The sequence below is a fragment of the Halichoerus grypus genome, chromosome 2 (genome assembly GCF_964656455.1).
Source record: "Halichoerus grypus chromosome 2, mHalGry1.hap1.1, whole genome shotgun sequence".
NCBI lineage: Eukaryota > Metazoa > Chordata > Mammalia > Carnivora > Phocidae > Halichoerus > Halichoerus grypus.
This window is the reverse complement of record NC_135713.1, coordinates 178,555,854-178,575,401: the sequence shown is the minus strand read 5'-3', so window position 1 is coordinate 178,575,401 and position 19,548 is coordinate 178,555,854. Positions and strand designations below refer to the sequence as shown.

Here is a 19,548-nt window from a genome sequence, read left to right as displayed (position 1 = left end):
ACCTGTCTGGGGCTAATCCTGCCACCTGGGCCAAGATTCCACCCCACCCCCACCTCCCTAAGTCCTTGTCCCAACAAGGAGCACACCCCCTCTGCTCTCCATGTCCTTGCCCCAGCTGTGGGCACCCTTCTCTCAGCCCTAAAGCTTGATCACATCCCTCCTTTCCGGAAAAAAAAAAAAAAAAGAAAGAAAGTCCTAGACTTTTCTCATTGTCTTTAGTGGCGACTTATTTCCCTGCTACCTTCCTGGCCCGGAAACCTGCAAGCAGGCACGAGTCGACAAGGTCTTCTCTATTCTCCACTTGTGGATGTTTCAAGTGAGAATCCTTTAGAGGTTCTCTTTCTGTTAATAAAAGGGGATATGCTCACTGATATGCTCACTGTTTTTTTACAAGAGTCAAATCATGCAGGAACATTGGAAAACCAAATCTCCTCCGCACGAGCCCCACTCCGCACAGACGCCTTCCTAGTGCTGTCCTCCAACCCGCTTTTCTCACGACACATCAACAGGCGGGGATGCGTCATCGGAAGCTACCAGGACTCTGCTGTCCGGACTCACCACGGTCTGCTCAGCCAGTGTCTACTGCGGGGCATTTCATCTGCCATTCATGACCCGGCTCCCAACTCTGCCCCCAGCCAAGTACAAGACAAACCTCTTCTTAGTTCCTCCTTGCGTGTACAGCACCTCCGTACCCCCACCTCGGGGAGGGGCTCCCTCACTAACCCGTAAAAACTCCGGGTCAAGATCCAGTGTTTGCCTTACTACATCAGCTCCAGCAGGACCCAGGGAAGGTAGCCTGGGGGTGGGGGGAGGAGAGAACCCCCCAACACACACACACACACACACACACACACACACACACACACACACCCCTGGCTGCTAGTACTACAGCAGCGTCCAGAGCAAAACTTTCAAAGAAAGTTCAGGGACCCGACCCAGCTTCCCTTCTGACTCACGAAGAGTATGACCGCAGCAGCCCCTCCGTGGCCCAGCATGGTGGTGAGGACCAGGCTTGGTATCTCACAAACCCGGCTTTGAATCTCCTTCCCACCTCCGACCGCGGGCCAATAGCTACCATGGCTCTGAGCCTGTTTCCCCATCAGTAAAATGGGCATAACGACGCCTGCCTTGCAGGGGGCTGCAGGCCCAGCACGGGTGGCTGGCTGGCGTCGGGGCTCAGGCGAGGAGAGACAAATGCATGTGGAGGATTCCACCCGCAGGGAGAAAGAGCCACAGAGGAGCCGAAGTTTCAGAAAGCTGGGACCCGGGCTGGACCGTGTGAGGCCCCAGCGATGACAAAGAGAGGCCGACACTCGGTGAGTGCTTGGGTGTCGAGTAACTTCATTCTCATAGAAATCACAGGAGGTACCCATTAGGAAGAGAGAAATCACTCTGAGTCCTCCACGTAGAAAGGGCTTCATGCAGAGAACTGACTTTCTTGAAGATGGAAGAGCCTCAGTGTCCCCAGCTGGAAAGCGGGTTGAGGGAATAGCGCCCCGCCATCTCCCAGTTCAGCTCGTACAGGAATGCATCGGTCAGGCAGAGTGATTGCATCTGTTCCCAGCACAGGTCACTTATGGTGAAGACACATGACCAGTCGGGCTGACCTCCCAGCCCGTGGACTCCCTCGAGCCTCCTCCCCCGCCCCCGCCCCTGCCCAGGAGTTTGCTTCAGAAGCAGCAAAGGGGATCCCCAATGCAGATCCACTTAAGCCCATCCGGCCAGCCAGCCTCTCTGGGGTGGTGGATTTGGGAAGATTCTAAGCTTGGGTCTTCCCTCTGCCGTCACAAGCCCCGTGGCCTTGGCAGGATCTGTTATCCTGGGCCTCGGCCTCCTCCTCGTATCCACGCAGGGGGCTGCAGGGAACAGAAGGCATACTGGGCAGGGAGATTTGAAGCGAACTTAGTGCAGGGAGGAAGCTGTGGCCAGCCCTGAGACCGAGGCCCAGGTAAGAGCCGGAGGCACCGGAGGGGCCCATCACTAGGAGCTGTCGCTGCAGGGACCCAGAGTTGCCGCCCAGGAGGGGAGGAAATCCCCCGGCCTCTCTCTTCTGGGCCTCTGATGCCCTGCTAGGATCTCAGACAAGCCCAGGAGTCCAGCCTCCCAGGCACAGAGAGCAGGGCCAAGAAGGTAACCGGAGGACACAGCGGTCACACCCAGCAGTGCCCCTGTCAGAGTGGACGCTGCAGGCAGCTCCCGCCCATGGTAAGCACGCCGTGCCTTCCAGTTCTTGTCGTCCGACTACCCATGGCGTGAACTCAACCCCCTGCTCTGTCCTGTCCCCCTTCCTCCAGGCCAGCACAGGGACCTGGTTTCCCCTTGTCTGCTCAGGGAGGAAATAACTGATGACTAGGACAACCTTCAGCTCAGGTCTCATTTTACAGGGGGCGGCAAAGTGCCCAAACCCCCCTACCTTCACCGAAGCTTTCAAACCCTCTGCCTGGCCTACCAACAGGCCACCATCGCGCCTACCAGCCAGGGCTTCCATCTGCCATGTGCTCTTTGCCCCCTGGAGTCAAGGAATCAAGGACATGAATCAAACTGAGCCCGTCCCGTACAGTGTATCTGGTACATTCTCCTCACATACCCCGTGCCACTCAGCCGTATGATTAAGAGCATTCACTTGGGAGCCAGGCCAACCCTGAGCGGGCTGGTGAGCTTCTCCTCATTGTAAAAACAGTAACGCTACCCTTCTGCGGGCTGCCACGAAGAGAGAAGGAGACCCGGCACAGAGAAGAGAAGCCTTCCGTAACCTCTTCTTCCCCACGTCAAGCCCGGGGTGTAGACAGGACACAGGAAGAAACAAGGGTCATAACCGGGAAGGGGTCTCTCACTGACCCACACCAGCAAGTTCTTCTCCAAGCCAGGTCTGCCTTTGCCCAAAGCCAGTGGCATTCGGCCTCCCACCCCGCCACACCCCTCCCAGTTGACTTATCCCCATCAGGCCACCATTGCTCTATTTTGAAGAAGCCAAAAATATTTTCTTTCTACTCAGTCTGAGAAACACATTCTGTGGCTTTATTTTTCTGGTAATTCCAGTAGTTCCAGCTTATCCACCAGGGATGGGTTCCAAGACTCCCAGTGGACGCCGGAAGCCACGGAGGGTACCAAACCCCATATACACTATGTTCTGTGCTGTACTTACACGCCCACCATAAAGTCTACCTTAGAAATGAGGAACAGAGATTCACAACAAGAACTCAGAGTAAAATAGAATAATTATAACAACATACTGTAATAAAAGTTATGTGAGTCTCTCAAAATATCTCATTGTACTGTACTCACCCTTCTCGTTGTGATGATGTGAGATGCTAAGGTGCCTACGGGATGAGACATAGTGAGGGGAATGGGGCGGGCACGTGACATCGCGTCAGGCTCCTGGGGACCTTCCAATGATCCATTAGAAGGAGCGTCATCTGCTTCCAGGCCCCAGTTGACCGCAGGTAACTGAAAGGGCAGAAAGAGAAACGGCGGATAAGGGGGTCTACTGTGTTTCTTTGCTGTCACAAACAGATGAGAACATGGGTGCACATCCGGGGCCTCCGGCCTCCACGGATGGGGCTGTGGAGACAGCGCATCAAGTTGGGGGTGGCAGAGGGAAAAGCTCACTGTGGGAAGTCCCTGAGTGGGGCGCCCGCAGTCACGGATGCCGACTGCGTCTCTGGATTTTTCTTTCACTGAAACCACTGGCATTGGGTATTTGAGTCAGAACCCTGGGAACCTCAGCACTATTCCCAACCCCACTGATAACCTAGAGCAGCTCACTCCTCCAGATCTAGAAAATGGGTCCTTCTCGCCCCCTGCAAAGCTATGCGGTGAGGTTGGGTTATTCAAAAAGCTTGGATCCAGGAAGTCAACGTTGTTTGGAAATGAACTTTGGAGTCTATAGGCTTTGAGTCTTGATGTGAACTTTGACCTTGGGCAAATTCCTTTATCCTTCCAGGCCTCAGTTTCCTCATCTATGCAGTGGGAGTAATAATGCATACCTTGGGGTGTCGTGTTAGGAGGGCACAAGGGAGGTCCCATCGGGGGGCCTTTGCACAGGGCTGGAAGTGTTCAGCAAATAGAAGGTGCCGTTTAGGGGACAAAGCAAATCAGAGCAAAAGCCATCCCCTCCTGCCTGGGTTGCCTCCGGGGTTCCTTGGGCAGAGACAAGGCTCCTGCGGGCCGGCCTCAGGCCTCCTGGCCCCTGTCAGCCAAGGTTTCCTGTTGTCCTCTTTTACTCTTTTAAAGAAAAGAAAAGAAGCATCCTTCCCCTGGAGACCTTTGTCCTGAAACTAGCTAGGGAGTGCTAGAGACAGTCACTTCATGCTGAGTATGTTGAGCCACTTTCTGGGCTTAAAAAAATATATTATTGTTTACCTACTGGTTCCTCTGTGAGAAACGGGTGTCTGTTCCTTTAAACAGAGCACAGCCCAGCAGACAGAGCGGCTCCGGGTTGTTTGCAGCCAGAGGAGGGGGAGAAGGAGGGCATCCTGTTGTTGAGGAGGAAGACAGAGACAGACAGACAGACAGGGAGGAAAAGGTCAGCACAGACCTAAGCAGGGGAACCCAGCTCATTTTGTTTGTCCCACAGAAAGTTTTCTTTTTGAAAAAGAAAATACTCTTTTATTCCCCCCCCCCTTTTTTTCTTTTTTTGCCTATAATTTGCCACTCCAACCCAAGATACTGCTGGTTTACTTAAGACGAGGGAAATTTCTCTGAGTGGAGTGGCATTTCAAGATAAAGAAGGTCCCGACAGTCTCAAATCCTCAAACTTTGTGCAGAAGGTGGCATACTGTGAGCCTCCCCTAGGTCTGGGACTTGGGATTAGGAATTAGGAAAAACACAGCTCAGTTACTGACTGGCCATGCCTGCCAAGAGAGATTATGCATCTCCGTTTTACAGATGTGGAAACCGTGGCTGATTAAGGGCGTGCCCAAGGTCAGGGAGATACACAGGTGGTGAGCTGAGGTGTCTCCCTGAGTCTTCAGGCTCCTCTTTCCAGCATACCACACTGCCTTTTTTTTTTTGTAAACGCAGCAGCGTTTGGGACAGAGGGAAGATGAGAGACGGGGTGGGCTTCTGGCTGCGTGGTTTACCAGTCTAGCAACCCCTTGGTTCTTTGACTTTTCCAGCATCAGAGAACAAGCCCAGCATCATAAACCCCCAAGGGTGTGTGTGATTCAACCACTACCGTTCGCAGCAAGGTTATAGAGCACGTAAAACAGGTAAGAAGCATTTTATCAATTGCCAACTCAGACCGCGTGACTCTGCTACTCACATTTAGAAGGTGGCCCACAAGACCCTGCATGATCCGATCCCTGTCTGCTCTTCTAGTTCCTCTTCTCACCCTCATCCTTGCTCTCCATGCATGGTCAGTTCCTCTAACACAGTGTTACTGTAAGTGTGAGCTCTAACCCCGCACCAGCAGCACCCGCAATCGCCTGCGAGCGGGATGGAAATTCAGGAGGTTAGCCCCATCCCGGAACTCCTGAATCAGAATCTGCCTTTTAAGGATATCCCCAAGTACACAGTAAAGTGTGAGATGCACCACTATTGCACATCCAGCTTCTCCACTTCCAGACCTTTGTACATGCTGCTCCCTCTGTCTAGACAGTCCTCTTTTATCTTGGCCTGGTTTGGCCCCACTCATCCTGAACTTAGATGTCACTCCGTCAGAAAGGTCTCCCTTCATCTTCCAATAAAGTTATTCTCCCTTAACCGTCCAGTTCTTTTCTTTCATGCACTTTTTGCAGTGTGTAATTACATACAAGTATATTGCATGTCAGTCTCCATGAAGGCTGAGGCCATGTCTCACTGGCTGACCAGGAACATAGTAGGATCTGCACAAACACGTGTTGAGTGAATAAACATGGTGCTATTTCTGGTTCTGGATGAAGAGAAGTTCACAGACAGAACCTGCTGGGGGCATTTGGTCTCTCTAGGCATTTTCATTCCACTCCAGCAAATATTTACTGTGCTATTATGTGTCCAGAGCTGGGGTCACATGTGTAAGGAAACTACTTGTGACAAAATTGATCTTAGAATTTTGGCACAGCAATTCTGTTTTCTTGTTCAGAGCATAAGGTCAGGGGCTGAATGAAACTAAGCCAAGAAGGGTACATTCCTGGTGGTAACAACAAGGAACCCTCAGAAGGAGGGATAGGAAATTAATATTTCCTGGCCCCCACTTCTGGGCCAGACACCTACATAGCTTGCAAGGACCAAAGATGGATTCAAATACACTAGGATAACATGTGAATTGCTTGATTCAGACCCATGACTTTTGTCTTATTTTAAGTAAAATTAACAAGGCACATAGTTAAAAAATAAAATAGTACAGAACACCTCACTACTCACCCTTAGTTCCATTCTCCAAAGATAACTATTTTTTAACTCTTTCACCTGGTAGTTCTGGTAGTTGACTTGAAATCTCTAAATATACTTATCTGTTTCTTGATTTGCCAATTTTATATATTCGCTATTGATTCCTTGCTATGATATCAAGATGTGAATTTAGCTGGTTTATATCACTCCAACCTTCTTTCTCTATTCCCCTCAAATATTTACATCACTGTTGATTAATTACACTTGTAACTCCAAGTCATATATTTACATTATATTAATCCTTTAACTATGGTTAGTATTTAACTCTCTACTTTATAAAAATATTAGGGCCTCTATCTTTTCCTAGCTCTCCTCCCCACACCCATCTCCTAACTTCTGACATGTGTACTTTTACATTGTCAAGGTTGATAACATTTACATTCTGTTGTGTGGCAAATATAATTAAATCTTCAATTCTTTATCTATAGAAAGATTCTAAAATATGAAAATGAACAGTATTTATATTATTATTATAAATAGTATTCCTAAATAATGTATAAAATTATGCTTTCTTTATTGAAAGCTTTTTGTTTTTCCTTGAGTTTCTAATTGCCTTTTTTCTTACATTATTTATCTTTATTATAACTTCTTTTTTTTTTTTTTCCAAATTCTCCATCAGGCCAAGTATTCAGTTAGCAACACTACCCTACACCCCTACCGCAACTTCCACATATTTCCTTTCTAGTCCTCCTGAAAACTCATATGAAGTGCTCTCCTGGGTTACTCTACAGTATTCTGAAGGCTATGACTTCCTCTTTCTCGATTTACTCCCTCAATTTCACTGGAGCACATTCTCAAGTAATTTCCTAAGAAAGAATTTGTAAGAGACACCTTTTCTAAATCTTTGTATCTTTTGAAAACATCTCTCACTTAATTGATAACTTTTCTGAATAGAGAAATTTAAGTTGAAAATTACTTTTCCTTGTAACTCTGAAGTCATTTGCTTCATTACATATTCCAGGATCCAGAATCGCTGATAAGAAATCTGATTCTTACTCCTTTGTAGATGACATGTTTTCTTTCTTTCCCTTTCTCTTCCTTCCTTCCTTTAGGATCTTCTCATTTCCCTTTGTCCTCTGAAATTTCACAACAATGTACCTTTTTTCACTCACTTTTTCACTCACCTTTCAATTTACAAACTCATGTCCATCAGCTTTGGAAATTTTTAAACATTCTATTTATAAATTCTTCCCTTCTGCTTTCTTTATTCTCTTTCTGGAACTTCTGTAAATTGAATATTATACCTCCTGGATTAAACCTCAGTCTTTTATTTTATCTCTCTGCTTCTGTCAACTTTTTGAACTATTTCATTGTCCTTATCAAAGAAGCCACCCATTGAATTTTTTTCATATTACTTAATATTTTTCATCTTTAAGAGCTAGATCTTATTCTGTAATTGTTAGTTTAGGGCCATGCTGAGTTATCATGGTATGGTATCTTCTCAGATCTCTGAGAATATTATTTACCAAAAAAGTTGTAGTCTTCTCTGCTCTCTAAATTATATCTTCCAAGGTATCTTTCGTAGTCTTTCTCTCCACCTCTTCTCTTTCTCTCTCTCTGTCTCTCCCCTCACCTTCCATTAAAGATGTTTCTCAAATATTAGCTGATCCTTAGTTATCCATTCACATTTTAAAATAAGGCAAAAGTAATGTAAAGATATTTTTCCTAATTTAATATATCAATATTTCAATGAGATTTTCCATATATACACTGTTTTTATATATAGTGTTTTACATATATACACACACATATGTACATACACACACATATATAGACTAAAAGTCTAAATTAGCCAAGATAATCTGAAGGAAGACAAACAAGAAGCATTCATGCTTTCACATATTAAAAATTTACAGTAATTAAATCAGTGTGGTATTGGTGCAGAAACTGACAAAGAGACCAAAATGGAGAGCCCAGAAACAGACCCACAAATACATAGAAACTAACTATATGCAATGATGACATTATAGATCAATGGGGAAAAGATGGGCTGTTCAATACTTGGTGCTGGGCCAACTAGCTACTCATATGGAAAAATTAAAATGAGATTTCTGGCCCACTGTACAAACAGAAATAAATTCCAGATGGATTAAAGACTAGACTTTTATGTTCTAAGTGCTTGACATTTTTTAAAGAGAATAGAGGAGCCTATCTTTATTATATTGCCATACAAAAAGAGCCTTAAAAAAATAATCCAAAAAGAAAAAAAATGAGTACGTTTGACTGAAGTAAAATTTAAAAGTTCTATACAACAAACGACACCATAAACAAAGTTCAAAGACAAGTCACAGAATAGATGTCTGATTCATGTGACTGATAATGGATTGATGCCCAGAATATATCATAGCACTTACAAATTACTAAGAAATGAAACAAGCAAGAAAAAGAAAAAGTAAAATAAAAAGGGAAGGACAAAGAATGTGAATCATTATCACCAAAAACAAACAGGTTTATGTTTAACATGGAATAGAGTACAGCATTTACCTGGTGGGACAAGAGTCACAGGAGGAAAGGAAATAAATAAATGTATGTGACTTACATGCCATTCTAACCCAGAAACCAGCCCATGCTCTTCCTAGCACCCACCTGACCCTCAAAAAAGTTAAATCTTCACCTCTATCAGATCTTTGGTTGGAGGGAACAAAAACTGACTTTGATTAAATAAAAGAAAATGGAAGGTTTGGGAAGGATCCTGGGATAGCCCACAGACTCAGTAGAAGAGCATAGAGAGAGGCAGGGACCCGGCATCTCTGAGTCCTCAGTGTGGGAGCACATAGACCGTTCCTTCAGAGCAAACTTTCTCAGCCTCAGCACTATTGACATTTGGGGCTAGGTGATTCCTTGTTGTGAGGGCTGCCCTGTGCATTGTAGGATGTTTAGCAGCATCCCTAACCATTACCCACTAGATGCTAGCAGCAACCCTCCAGGGGTGAAAATCAAAAATGTCTCCAGACATTGCCGAACGTCCCCCGGGGAGCAAAATCACCCCTGGTTGAGAACCTCTGACTGTGGTCCCCTGAGCAGCTGCAGCCCCTGGGAACTTGCTAGCAATGCAAATTCTCAGGCCCTGTCCCAGACCTTCTGAATCAGATACTGTAAAGGTGGGCCCAGCAATCTGTTTTAAGAAGCCTTCTGGGTGATTGGAGCGCTTACTCAAGCTTGTGAACCATGGCGCAAGGTTTGGCCTTGGGATGACCCAAGTGCAACTTCCTTCCATCCACATGCGTCACCTTTTAAGAGTCAAATGCTTGGGACCATGTATCGCCTTAGCCTAGATTAACTTGCAGGCCCCTCTCAGATGTGAAGAAGCAGCTTCACATGGAAGGACGTCCAATAGAGAAGGAGGCAGTTCCCCAAAAGGTGGGGGCGGAGGCTGCTGTTTCCAGAAGATGGAGAGAAGAGATTCCAGCTGATCCCCTCCGGAGCCCTGAGTCCTTCCTGTCACTGACAGTGCTGGGGAGCTCCGGGTTGGCCTCTGACGGCCCCAGACGACTACTAGGGAGCACCGCGAACTACAAGTGGAAGGACCTGAATTCACTCCCTGGTTCTGCTCCTTGCCGGCAGCATAACCTTAGGCTCTGAGCCTGTTTCCTCATCAGCAAATAGGAAGGACAACTGTGAGCATCAAGTAAAATAAGGTGAAGGCGTAATACAAATATGTACTGAAGTGGGAAAGAAAGGTACAAGCTGTGGCAGTGACCCAGGCGAGCAGCCCAGGGATGCGGTGCAACGTCCTTCTGTCAGCATTTTGGTAATAATCAAGTGGCCCGCTCCCTCTCTGCTTAAAACCTCAGCACCATGCATCCTCATGCTTCAGCAGCTGTATGATACCCAATGCTTACACGCCCGGTCGGAGTTGGCAGAGCACTTTCTCAGGCATCATCTCTTTGGACTTGATCCTCATAAATATCCCTGGGAGACAATGGGCACCAGCATTCAAACTCAGCATTACAGATGCGGAAGGCGAGGGTCAGTATGACCAAAACTTGACCAAGATCACAGAGCTGATACGCTCTAGTAGAGTAGGACCAAATACAAACTTTACTGCCCCGTCCTGTGACGCCCAGGAAGGGCACCCCACTGTGGCGAAGCACACAATTTAGGGGACTTTCCCAAAGCAGAAACCTACACACGTACAAAGGTTCCTAAGAACAAGTAAATGTACTCACAGTCTGCCTCCCGTACCTGGAGGAAGCAATCCCAAGGTGGCTAGCTGGAGGCCCGCTGGCTCCATGATATGCCAGTGGATTTTGTTTGGCAGTTCAGTGTTCTCTGAAGTGCTGTATCGATCACCAGTCAAACACACCAAAACGCAGCTGATGTCACCCCATGGAGTTTCTCCATCTCTGTGCTACTGTCACTCACATAAGACTCCAGGCCCTGGGAAGGAGCATCTAACTGTCTGAACCCAGGAAGGGCACCTGTGCCCCCCTGCAATGGGAAGCAGGATATTCCATCCTAGGGCCACCCTATATGATTCTGCACTACACACAGGTCAGCCCAAGGGGGTGACTGGGGGCTGAAATCCAACCCACCTCTGCTCCCCAAGTCCTGTGTCCTGTCCCAGGGCTTGTTAAGCAGAGCTGGGACAATATTTCAGTCTCCAGTTGCCCTATCAGCTGAGCACTCTTGTGCAGTGTACAACCTGCATGAGCACCCACAGCAGCCTTGCTTCTCAGAAACACTGAGATTTGGCAACACTAGGCCCTGTCCCCACATGGCAACAATTGGAGGGAATCAACTCAGAGCATGCCGGGTTCCTGCCTCTCCCTATCACCGCAAGTCCCCACTGGGCCTGCTTCCCTTGTTTATGTCACCTGCCTGACCCCTAAGGCATTTGAGTTTATGACCCCTGTCTCAAACAATAAATTTGTTTACATTGGTTTATCCAGGTAATTAGTTTCATGGTCTATTTCTGAATGGCATTTTTTTCTTTCCCACCCAACCCCCTTTCCCAGCACTCCTGGTTAATCTATTTATTTTTACTCTACCTCCTTCTAAAAATACATACAATACAAGATTTAAAAAAAAAAAAAAAAAGTCAGACTCCTGGTAATCTCTGGAATGTGGGAAAAGCAGTCTTACCACAAAGTTATATTAACAAGTTTAATTATCAGAAAATGACTGTATAACAAATATATCAAACACTAAGCATGTACACTGTATCTATGCACTGAGATTCCTGGGCAGCCACAGTCTGTGAACCCGTTCGCCTCACCCACACCCTCAACCGACTCTTTATTCCTTTCTTTTTTTTTAGAGAGAGATTCAATAATAAATTTTATTTATTTTGTTTGTTTGTTTGTTCTTTGAGCATTTTTTTATTATGTTAATCCCCATACATTACATCATTAGTTTTTGATGTAGTGTTCCATGATTCATTGTTTGTGCATAACACCCAGTGCTCCATGCAGAACGTGCCCTCCTCAATACCCATCACCAGGCTAACCCATCCCCCCACCCCCCTCCCCTCTAGAACCCTCAGTTTGTTTTTCAGAGTCCATCGTCTCTCATGGTTTGTCTCCCCCTCCGATTCTCCCCCTTCATTCTTCCCCTCCTGCTATCTTCTTCTTCTTTTTTTTTTCTTAACGTATATTGCATTATTTGTTTCAGAGGTACAGATCTGAGATTCAACAGTCTTGCACAATTCACAGCGCTCACCATAGCACATACCCTCCCCAATGTCTATCACCCAGCCACCCCATCCCTCCCACCCCACCCCCCACTCCAGCAACCCTCAGTTTGTTTCCTGAGATTAAGAATTCCTCATATCAGTGAGGTCATATGATACATGTTTTTCTCTGATTGACTTATTTCACTCAGCATAACACCCTCCAGTTCCATCCACGGTGTTGGGAAAATTGGACAGCCACATGCAGAAGAATGAAACTGGACCATTTCCTTACACCACACACAAAAATAGACTCCAAATGGTTGAAAGACCTCAATGTGAGACAGGAGTCCATCAAAATCCTAAAGGAGAACACAGGCAGCAACCTCTTCGACCTCAGTCGCAGCAACTTCTTCCTAGAAACATCGCCAAAGGCAAGGGAAGCAAGGGCAAAAATGAACTATTGGGACTTCATCAAGATAAAAAGCTTTTGCACAGCAAAAGAAACAGTCAACAAAACTAAAAGACAACCGACAGAATGGGAGAAGATATTTGCAAATGACATATCAGATAAAGGACTAGTATCCAAAATCTATAAAGAACTTATCAAACTGGGCGCCTGGGTGGCTCAGTTGGTTAAGCGACTGCCTTCGGCTCAGGTCATGATCCTGGAGTCCCGGGATCGAGTCCCGCATCGGGCTCCCTGTTCAGCAGGGAGTCTGCTTCTCCCTCTGACCCTCCCCCCTCTCATGCTCTCTCTATCTCATTCTCTCTCTCAAATAAATAAATAAAATCTTTAAAAAGAACTTATCAAACTCAACACCCAAAGAACAAAGAATCCAGTCAAGAAATGGGCAGAAGACATGAACAGACATTTTTCCAAAGAAGACATCCAAATGGCCAACAGACACATGAAAAAGTGCTCAACATTGCTCAGCATCAGGGAAATCCAAATCAAAACCTCAATGAGATACCACCTCACACCAGTCAGAATGGCTAAAATTAACAAGTCAGGAAATGACAGATGTTGGCGGGGATGCAGAGAAAGGGGAACCCTCCTACACTGTTGGTGGGAATGCAAGCTGGTGCAGCCACTCTGGAAAACAGTATGGAGGTTCCTCAAAAAGTTGAAAATACAGCTACCATACGATCCAGCAATTGCACTACTGGGTATTTACCCCAAAGATACAAATGTAGGGATCCGAAGGGGTACATGCACCCCGATGTTTATAGCAGCAATGTCCACAATAGCCAAACTGTGGAAAGAGCCAAGATGTCCATCAACAGATGAATGGGTAAAGAAGATGTGGTATATATATATACAATGGAATATTATGCAGCCATCAAAAGGAATGAGATATTCCTTTCTTTGACCAGCATGGAAGACTTTGAGGTGCACTTGCTTCTGTACAGGCTCCTGCCTTGCCGGGACCCACTACTACTGATGCAGAGTCTTCAAAGAAGTCGGGAGAACTTTCTCGGCTCCTCTCAAGGATAGTATCATTTCTCCTTTCTGTTGGCACTGACCCACGCCCTATTTGTTAGGCATGTATTGGCTCACTTCCTACCTTTCAGGAAGCCCTGGGGTTCTGGGTTGCTATTGTGGGTTGTCTCAGTCAGCTCCTGCTGTGTAACAACCACAAATAGAATGGTGGCATGTGACAATAGGGTTTCTCACCCGAATGCAGGAGGGTCAGTTGGGGTGATGTTGCATCAGGCTACACGTCTGCAGGTCACCTGGGGCAGCACTGCCCCACATCTCTCTCATTCTCCTGGGCCCGTGTCATGTGTTTTCTCATGGCATGACAGAAATGCAAGACAGCAAGCTCAGCCCAGGCACATTTCAAGTCCCTGCTCATGTCACATCCATTAATATCTCATTTGCCAAAACAAGTAAAATAACAAAGCCCAAAGTCAAAGTCAAGTACACTTACCCCATGGAGATGGACAAAAAGGGGAGGGAATGAATGGTTACAGAACATGCCCACCCTCTGCCCTTTGGGTCACAAATATCCTTTCCCACATGCAAAATACACTTACTCCAGCCCTAAGACACTCCAAAAATTGTATCCAATCCTGACACTGAGCTGGAGATCCAGAAACTCATGACCTACATCAGATCTCACGGAGGCTCCTCTTGATCCAGAGACCTAAAAATCAAAAAGACAAGTTGCTTCTCCCCATGTACCCCCAACATACAGTGGTGGAACAGAGACATAATCACTGTAAAAACATTCCCCTCTGAAATGGGAGTCATCTGGGAGTAGAGGATGTTCCTTGATTTGGACCCCTTTCTACATTCTCGGACCAGCTCCCTAGTCCTTTCTTCTCTGGGGCCCCTGGCTCTGCCCTCTGGAGGTCCTCCCTTTCCATCAGCCTTGGGTGCTTCTGAAGCATCCACTGGGGACCATGTCCTTCTTAGTAGAGAGCAGCATGGCCAGTCTGCTTCCTGCCTGAAGAAAGGTGGGGACCCAGAAACTCGTTTACATCTCCAACAGTCTCATTTTATTTTAGGTCAGTCTTGTGGCAGTTTTGGCAATAAGCTCTCTCAGAACCTTTGTAAGTTTTCTGTGATTTCTATTATATTCAATTTTCGCACCAAAAGCCACATCTGCAATTCTTTTGGAGATCTCCTTCTCTCTTTCTTTCCTTCTCTCTCTCTATCTCTCCTCACACCTTCAGTTTTTCTAGGAGTCTTTTTGTGCAGTTGAAAGGTTGCAGGAAATACTCTCTTTGCTCAGAAGAGCTTCAGCTTAGTGGAAGACACGGAGGAGAAGCTAGAAAGCACTCTCCAAGTGTGTGCAAAGTCAGATGAGTGCTTAAATTTGGTGTGAAAATCTCTATAGTAATTATTATTTCTGTACTATCCCTTCTACTTCTAGAAGGGACTGACTAGACCATACCAACTTATGCCTGGTCCCATGTAAATGGGCTTCCCTGACATATATTTTTCATTCACTTCAATGGCCCCCATTGTCCCAGGCCACCCTATATAAAATTGCAGCTTTCCCACTCCATCGACCTCTCTTGTCTTGTCTCCTCATGATATATTTCATATATTTGGGAAATGTAATGAATGTAAGCTCCATGAAGGCAGGAAATTTTGTCAGATTTGTTCACTATGTTTCCAGGGCCTGGCAAATATGTTGCATGGGATATGTTCTTAATAAATGGAATGATAAACAGATGGATGGATAGATGGATGGATGGTTGGATGGATGGATGGATGGATGGATGGATGGATGGATAGATAATGAATAAATGAATGAATAGTCTGAGTGAAATCCTGAATCTTCCACCTGAAAGGGACCTCATACCTTAGGCCCTACTCAGGCTCCAGTCCTGCTGAAAGGTTAAATATTGTCTCGTCCTCCTGGCTCTGACTTGGCCCTCTCTCCTTTATGATTCCGCCCAACACCACATGGCTTCTTCAAAGGGAGCCGTTAAAAGATGCATGCTAGTTTGTTAAGCAAGACAACACTTTTCCCTCCGGACCATCAAGTACATACAATAAGCGGGGTAAAAGTTAGGTGGAGAACATTTCCTCCAGTGAAGACAGCTTCCCACAGGCCTGAGAACTCAGTAACAAACCTGAGATTTAAAAAGAAGGCCTGTCAGAGCTCATGTGAACTTCAAGAAAGGGTATCGCATCCCAAGAACAGCATGCTATTTCTCGGGAAAGAGAGAGAGTCAGAGTAGGGGACAAACAAAGGAGTTTAAAGCACCTTCCAAGAGAGAGAAAGTCAAGATTTACCTTACTGTTGTTTATTTTGTTTTTCAAGCTGCAAAAAGCTGAGGTGAGGCTAACCATTAATTAATTATCTCCCGGGGCACCTGGGTGGCTCAGTCATTAAGCGTCTGCCTTCGGCTCAGGTCATGATCCCAGGGTCCTGGGATCGAGCCCCGCATCGGGCTTCCTGCTCCGCGGGGAGCCAGCTTCTCCCTCTCCCACGCCCCCTGCTTGTGTTCCCTCTCTCGCTGTGTATCTCTCTGTCAAATAAATAAAGTCTTAAAAAAAAAATTAATTAGCTCCCTTAACTAGAGAGCAAGTAGGAAGAAGTACTATTTCACTAGTTCCTTGTTCATTCACTGGTTCACTGTTTGTACTCTGGCGACTTTGGGGGTGTTATTCGGTCTGACCACAGGGCCGATGTGGAGGTTTGGTTTTTGAGGATGTTGGAGAGCTTAGGTCCCCGGGGCTCCCACGGAGGCTTGGGGGAGGGTCACCCACCGGTTGGCCGTGGGCTTCATGAGCAAGAAGCTGCGGTGTCACTGCTGGTCTGGAGGAGCAGAGTATGTGTCAGGGAGGGAGAGTGGCGATGTTACTAACAGAAATACGAAAGAGACAAGCTTCTTTTGTTGAAATGCCCTCTTACCTCATGGAACGGGATTTGATTCTTGGGACAATCAGTTACCAAACTCATTGCTGATTCACGGCCTCTATAAAACAGGGTCAAACCCGCCCCCGCCCCCAGTCCAATAGTTTACATTATTACGTTTTCTTCTAGAAGCCAGGTTTCCAAGCTCTGGGGGCTGCCTTGTCAGGGGAGGACCGGGAGATGCAGACTTAGTATTTATAGCATATCCCTTGTTAGGAATTCCAGGAAAGTAAGCTGACCTCTCAGTTCAGAGGACCTTGAACTTGACACTGCTCTCCTCAGTTTAGCTCTGTTAGGCTTGAGGCAGAGGTGGGGGCGCTCAGGGAAGGGTAGAAAGAAGGGTTTACTGGATCCCGAAGGTAGAGTCATAAAAGCACCTCGGAGCGGACGCTACCAATACAAGAAGTGGTTTTGTCTCCTCGGCCTCTGTCCTGCCTGGTTCATGGCTGAGTGCCGAAGCCAAAATTTGGTCAAACTCTTTCCCGGATTCCCAGCTGGGTCTTCCCTGTCCTGGGTTACTGGCAAATTCTCTACGTACTAAATGTGCTTTGTGATCTCAGTTAGTGGGAGGCCAAAAAAAAAACCCCACTGCTAAACAGGGAAGCAACTGAAAACCCAAAATGCCAACATGTCTAGTCTGGTACACGGTAAGGCCCTGCCCCATTCATTCATTAACACCTCCATTCACAAATATCTATTGCCCATCCACGACACGCAGCTTGCAATGAAATGCTTTCCGGGTCGAGAAGCGCCCTTCAAAACTGGACAGGAGAACCAATGGTGCTTGGAATGGTTAGGGTAGGGTTCCACAAGGACACTGCTCAGTACAGCCTGGAGGCAGGGTCTCCATGGAGACCCCTCTGTGGTGGGGTATCCCAAAGAGGGGTGTGAAGGACGAGATGGAACCAGTAGGTGAGTAAAGCAATTACAAACTGAAGTTAAGAATACTCTCAGCACTGCAGCCACTCTGGAAAACAGTATGGAGATTCCTCAAAAAGTTGAAAATAGAGCTACCATATGATCCAGCAATTGCACTCCTGGGTATTTACCCCAAAGATACAAAAGTAGGGACCCGAAAGGCTACGTGCACCCCGATGTTTATAGCAGCAATGTCCACAATAGCCAAACTGTGGAAAGAGCCAAGATGTCCATCAACAGATGAATGGATAAAGAAGAGGTGGTATATATATACAATGGAATATTATGCAGCTATCAAAAGGAATGAGATCTTGCCATTTGCAACGACGTGGATGGAACTGGAGGGTATTATGCTGAGCGAAATAAGTCAAACAGAGAAAGACATGTATCATATGACCTCACTGATATGAGGAATTCTTAATCTCAGGAAACAAACTGAGGGTTGCTGGAGTGGGGGGTGGGGTGGGAGGGATGGGGTGACTGGGTGATGGACACTGGGGAGGGTATGTGCTCTGGTAAGCACTGTGAATTGTGCAAGACTGTTGAATCTCAGATCTGTACCTCTGAAACAAATAATGCAATATATGTTAAGAAAGAAAAAAAGAAGAAGAAGAATGTAGCAGGAGGGGAAGAATGAAGGGGGGGAAATCGGAGGGGGAGAAGAACCATGAGAGACGATGGACTCTGAAAAACAAACTGAGGGTTCTAGAGGGGAGGGGGGTGGGAGGATGGGTTAGCCTGGTGATAGGTATTGAGGAGGGCACGTTCTGCATGGAGCACTGGGTGTTATGCACAAACAATGAATCATGGAACACTATATCTAAAACTAATGATGTAATGTATGGGGATTAACATAACAATAAAAAAATTTAAAAAAAAAAAGAATACTCTCAGCACTGGCCCCTGAGGAGGGGTGAGGACTGGAATACAGCGCATCAACCCTCCTCTGCACCTCACCTCAGAGACCATCCCCGGGACCCGACTAGACTCTGCGGAAGCCGGGGGCAGCCTCCCCGCTGTGGGGCAGGCAGTTTGGAGAGCAAGGAAATCATCAAAGGCTCCAGCAGCAGGAACACTCCAGCCATTCAACAGTGGAAGACAGATTTCCTCTAAAATGCCCCTTTAAAGGCGGCTCATTTACCTTCATGGGCCCCAGGAAAGCCCGAGATAGGTGCCATCCAGGAAACCCGGAGTCTTTAAGATCAACACGGTTTAATGCAGCATAAGAGCCGTAGGTCAGACCAAGAAACGACTTCCTGACTGTGAGGGCTTATTGGACCATGAAAGAGGACTCCCAGAGAGACTGTGAAATCGCCTTCTCTCAAAGTGTTTAGACTCTTGTTTCTTTGGGGGGCGGATTGAGGGCCAGCCCAGGGGCAGCGCTGAGAGACTTGACCAATTCTCAGGCCCTTCCTCTCACTCAGGAGGTACTTCCCAGCTGAAGAACTGAACCTCCCCACCTCTCTGGTTGGAGAGTTTTGGAAAGCAGGTGAAAACAGCAAATATTATATTCAGCCTAAATTGCTCTTTATCTCTCAATGGCTTCCCCATATTTGGGGTTTTTTTTAATTGAGGTGTAATTGACATAGAGCATTATGTTAGTTTCAGGCGTGCAACATAATGATTTGTTATTTTTATATATTGCAAAATGATCACCCTAGTAAGTCTACTTAACATCTGTCTTCATACCTCGTTACAAAGTACTGTTTTTCTTGTGATGAGGACTTTCAAGATCTACTTCTGAGCAATTTCCCAATATGCAATGCAGCATGACTAACCACAGTCACCATGCTGTACTTAAATTGTTCTTAAGTACTCGGGGGCAACCCGTATAGGATGAAAACCTTCACGTTTTACTTTTTTATTATATTTTTCAGAGATGGGTCAACCGAATAGCAGGCTCCAGATCTTCAAATGCTGACGAAGAAATATTCTCAGCCTGGAAACCATTTCACTATTTTAAATATGTGGGGTTTCTCCAGCTTTGCAACAGCTGTAGGATGTAAAATAAAATCTCTCCAGTTTCTCTGTAGTCCCTGGGCAACCCGAAAGTATCAAATGGTAAACCAGGATGGTGGGTGGTGGGCGGTGGGAGTGGGGGAGGGGGTGTGGCAGGCGGGAGTCTGGGCAGAACACACTTTCTTCCCATGGTGGAGCATTTTCTAATATATCGCATGTAAACCCTTGGAGCCCCTGGAGACCTCTAGATTTTAACATCAGCAGAACATCTGAGAGCTTTGGAAATGTCCCAAAATTTGAACGCAAGCTTCC

The 19,548-nt window shown here is 46.4% G+C and overlaps 1 long non-coding RNA gene across 1 annotated transcript; it reads left to right on the top strand.

The window, feature by feature from the left end:
• The first annotated feature begins 4,653 nt into the window (after positions 1–4,653).
• LOC144381012 (uncharacterized) lies at positions 4,654–19,256 on the top strand. Its single transcript, XR_013445410.1, has 3 exons — positions 4,654–4,769; positions 5,118–5,210; positions 19,155–19,256. It is a non-coding gene; the product is annotated as an uncharacterized LOC144381012 (long non-coding RNA).
• Positions 19,257–19,548: the final 292 nt, after the last annotated feature.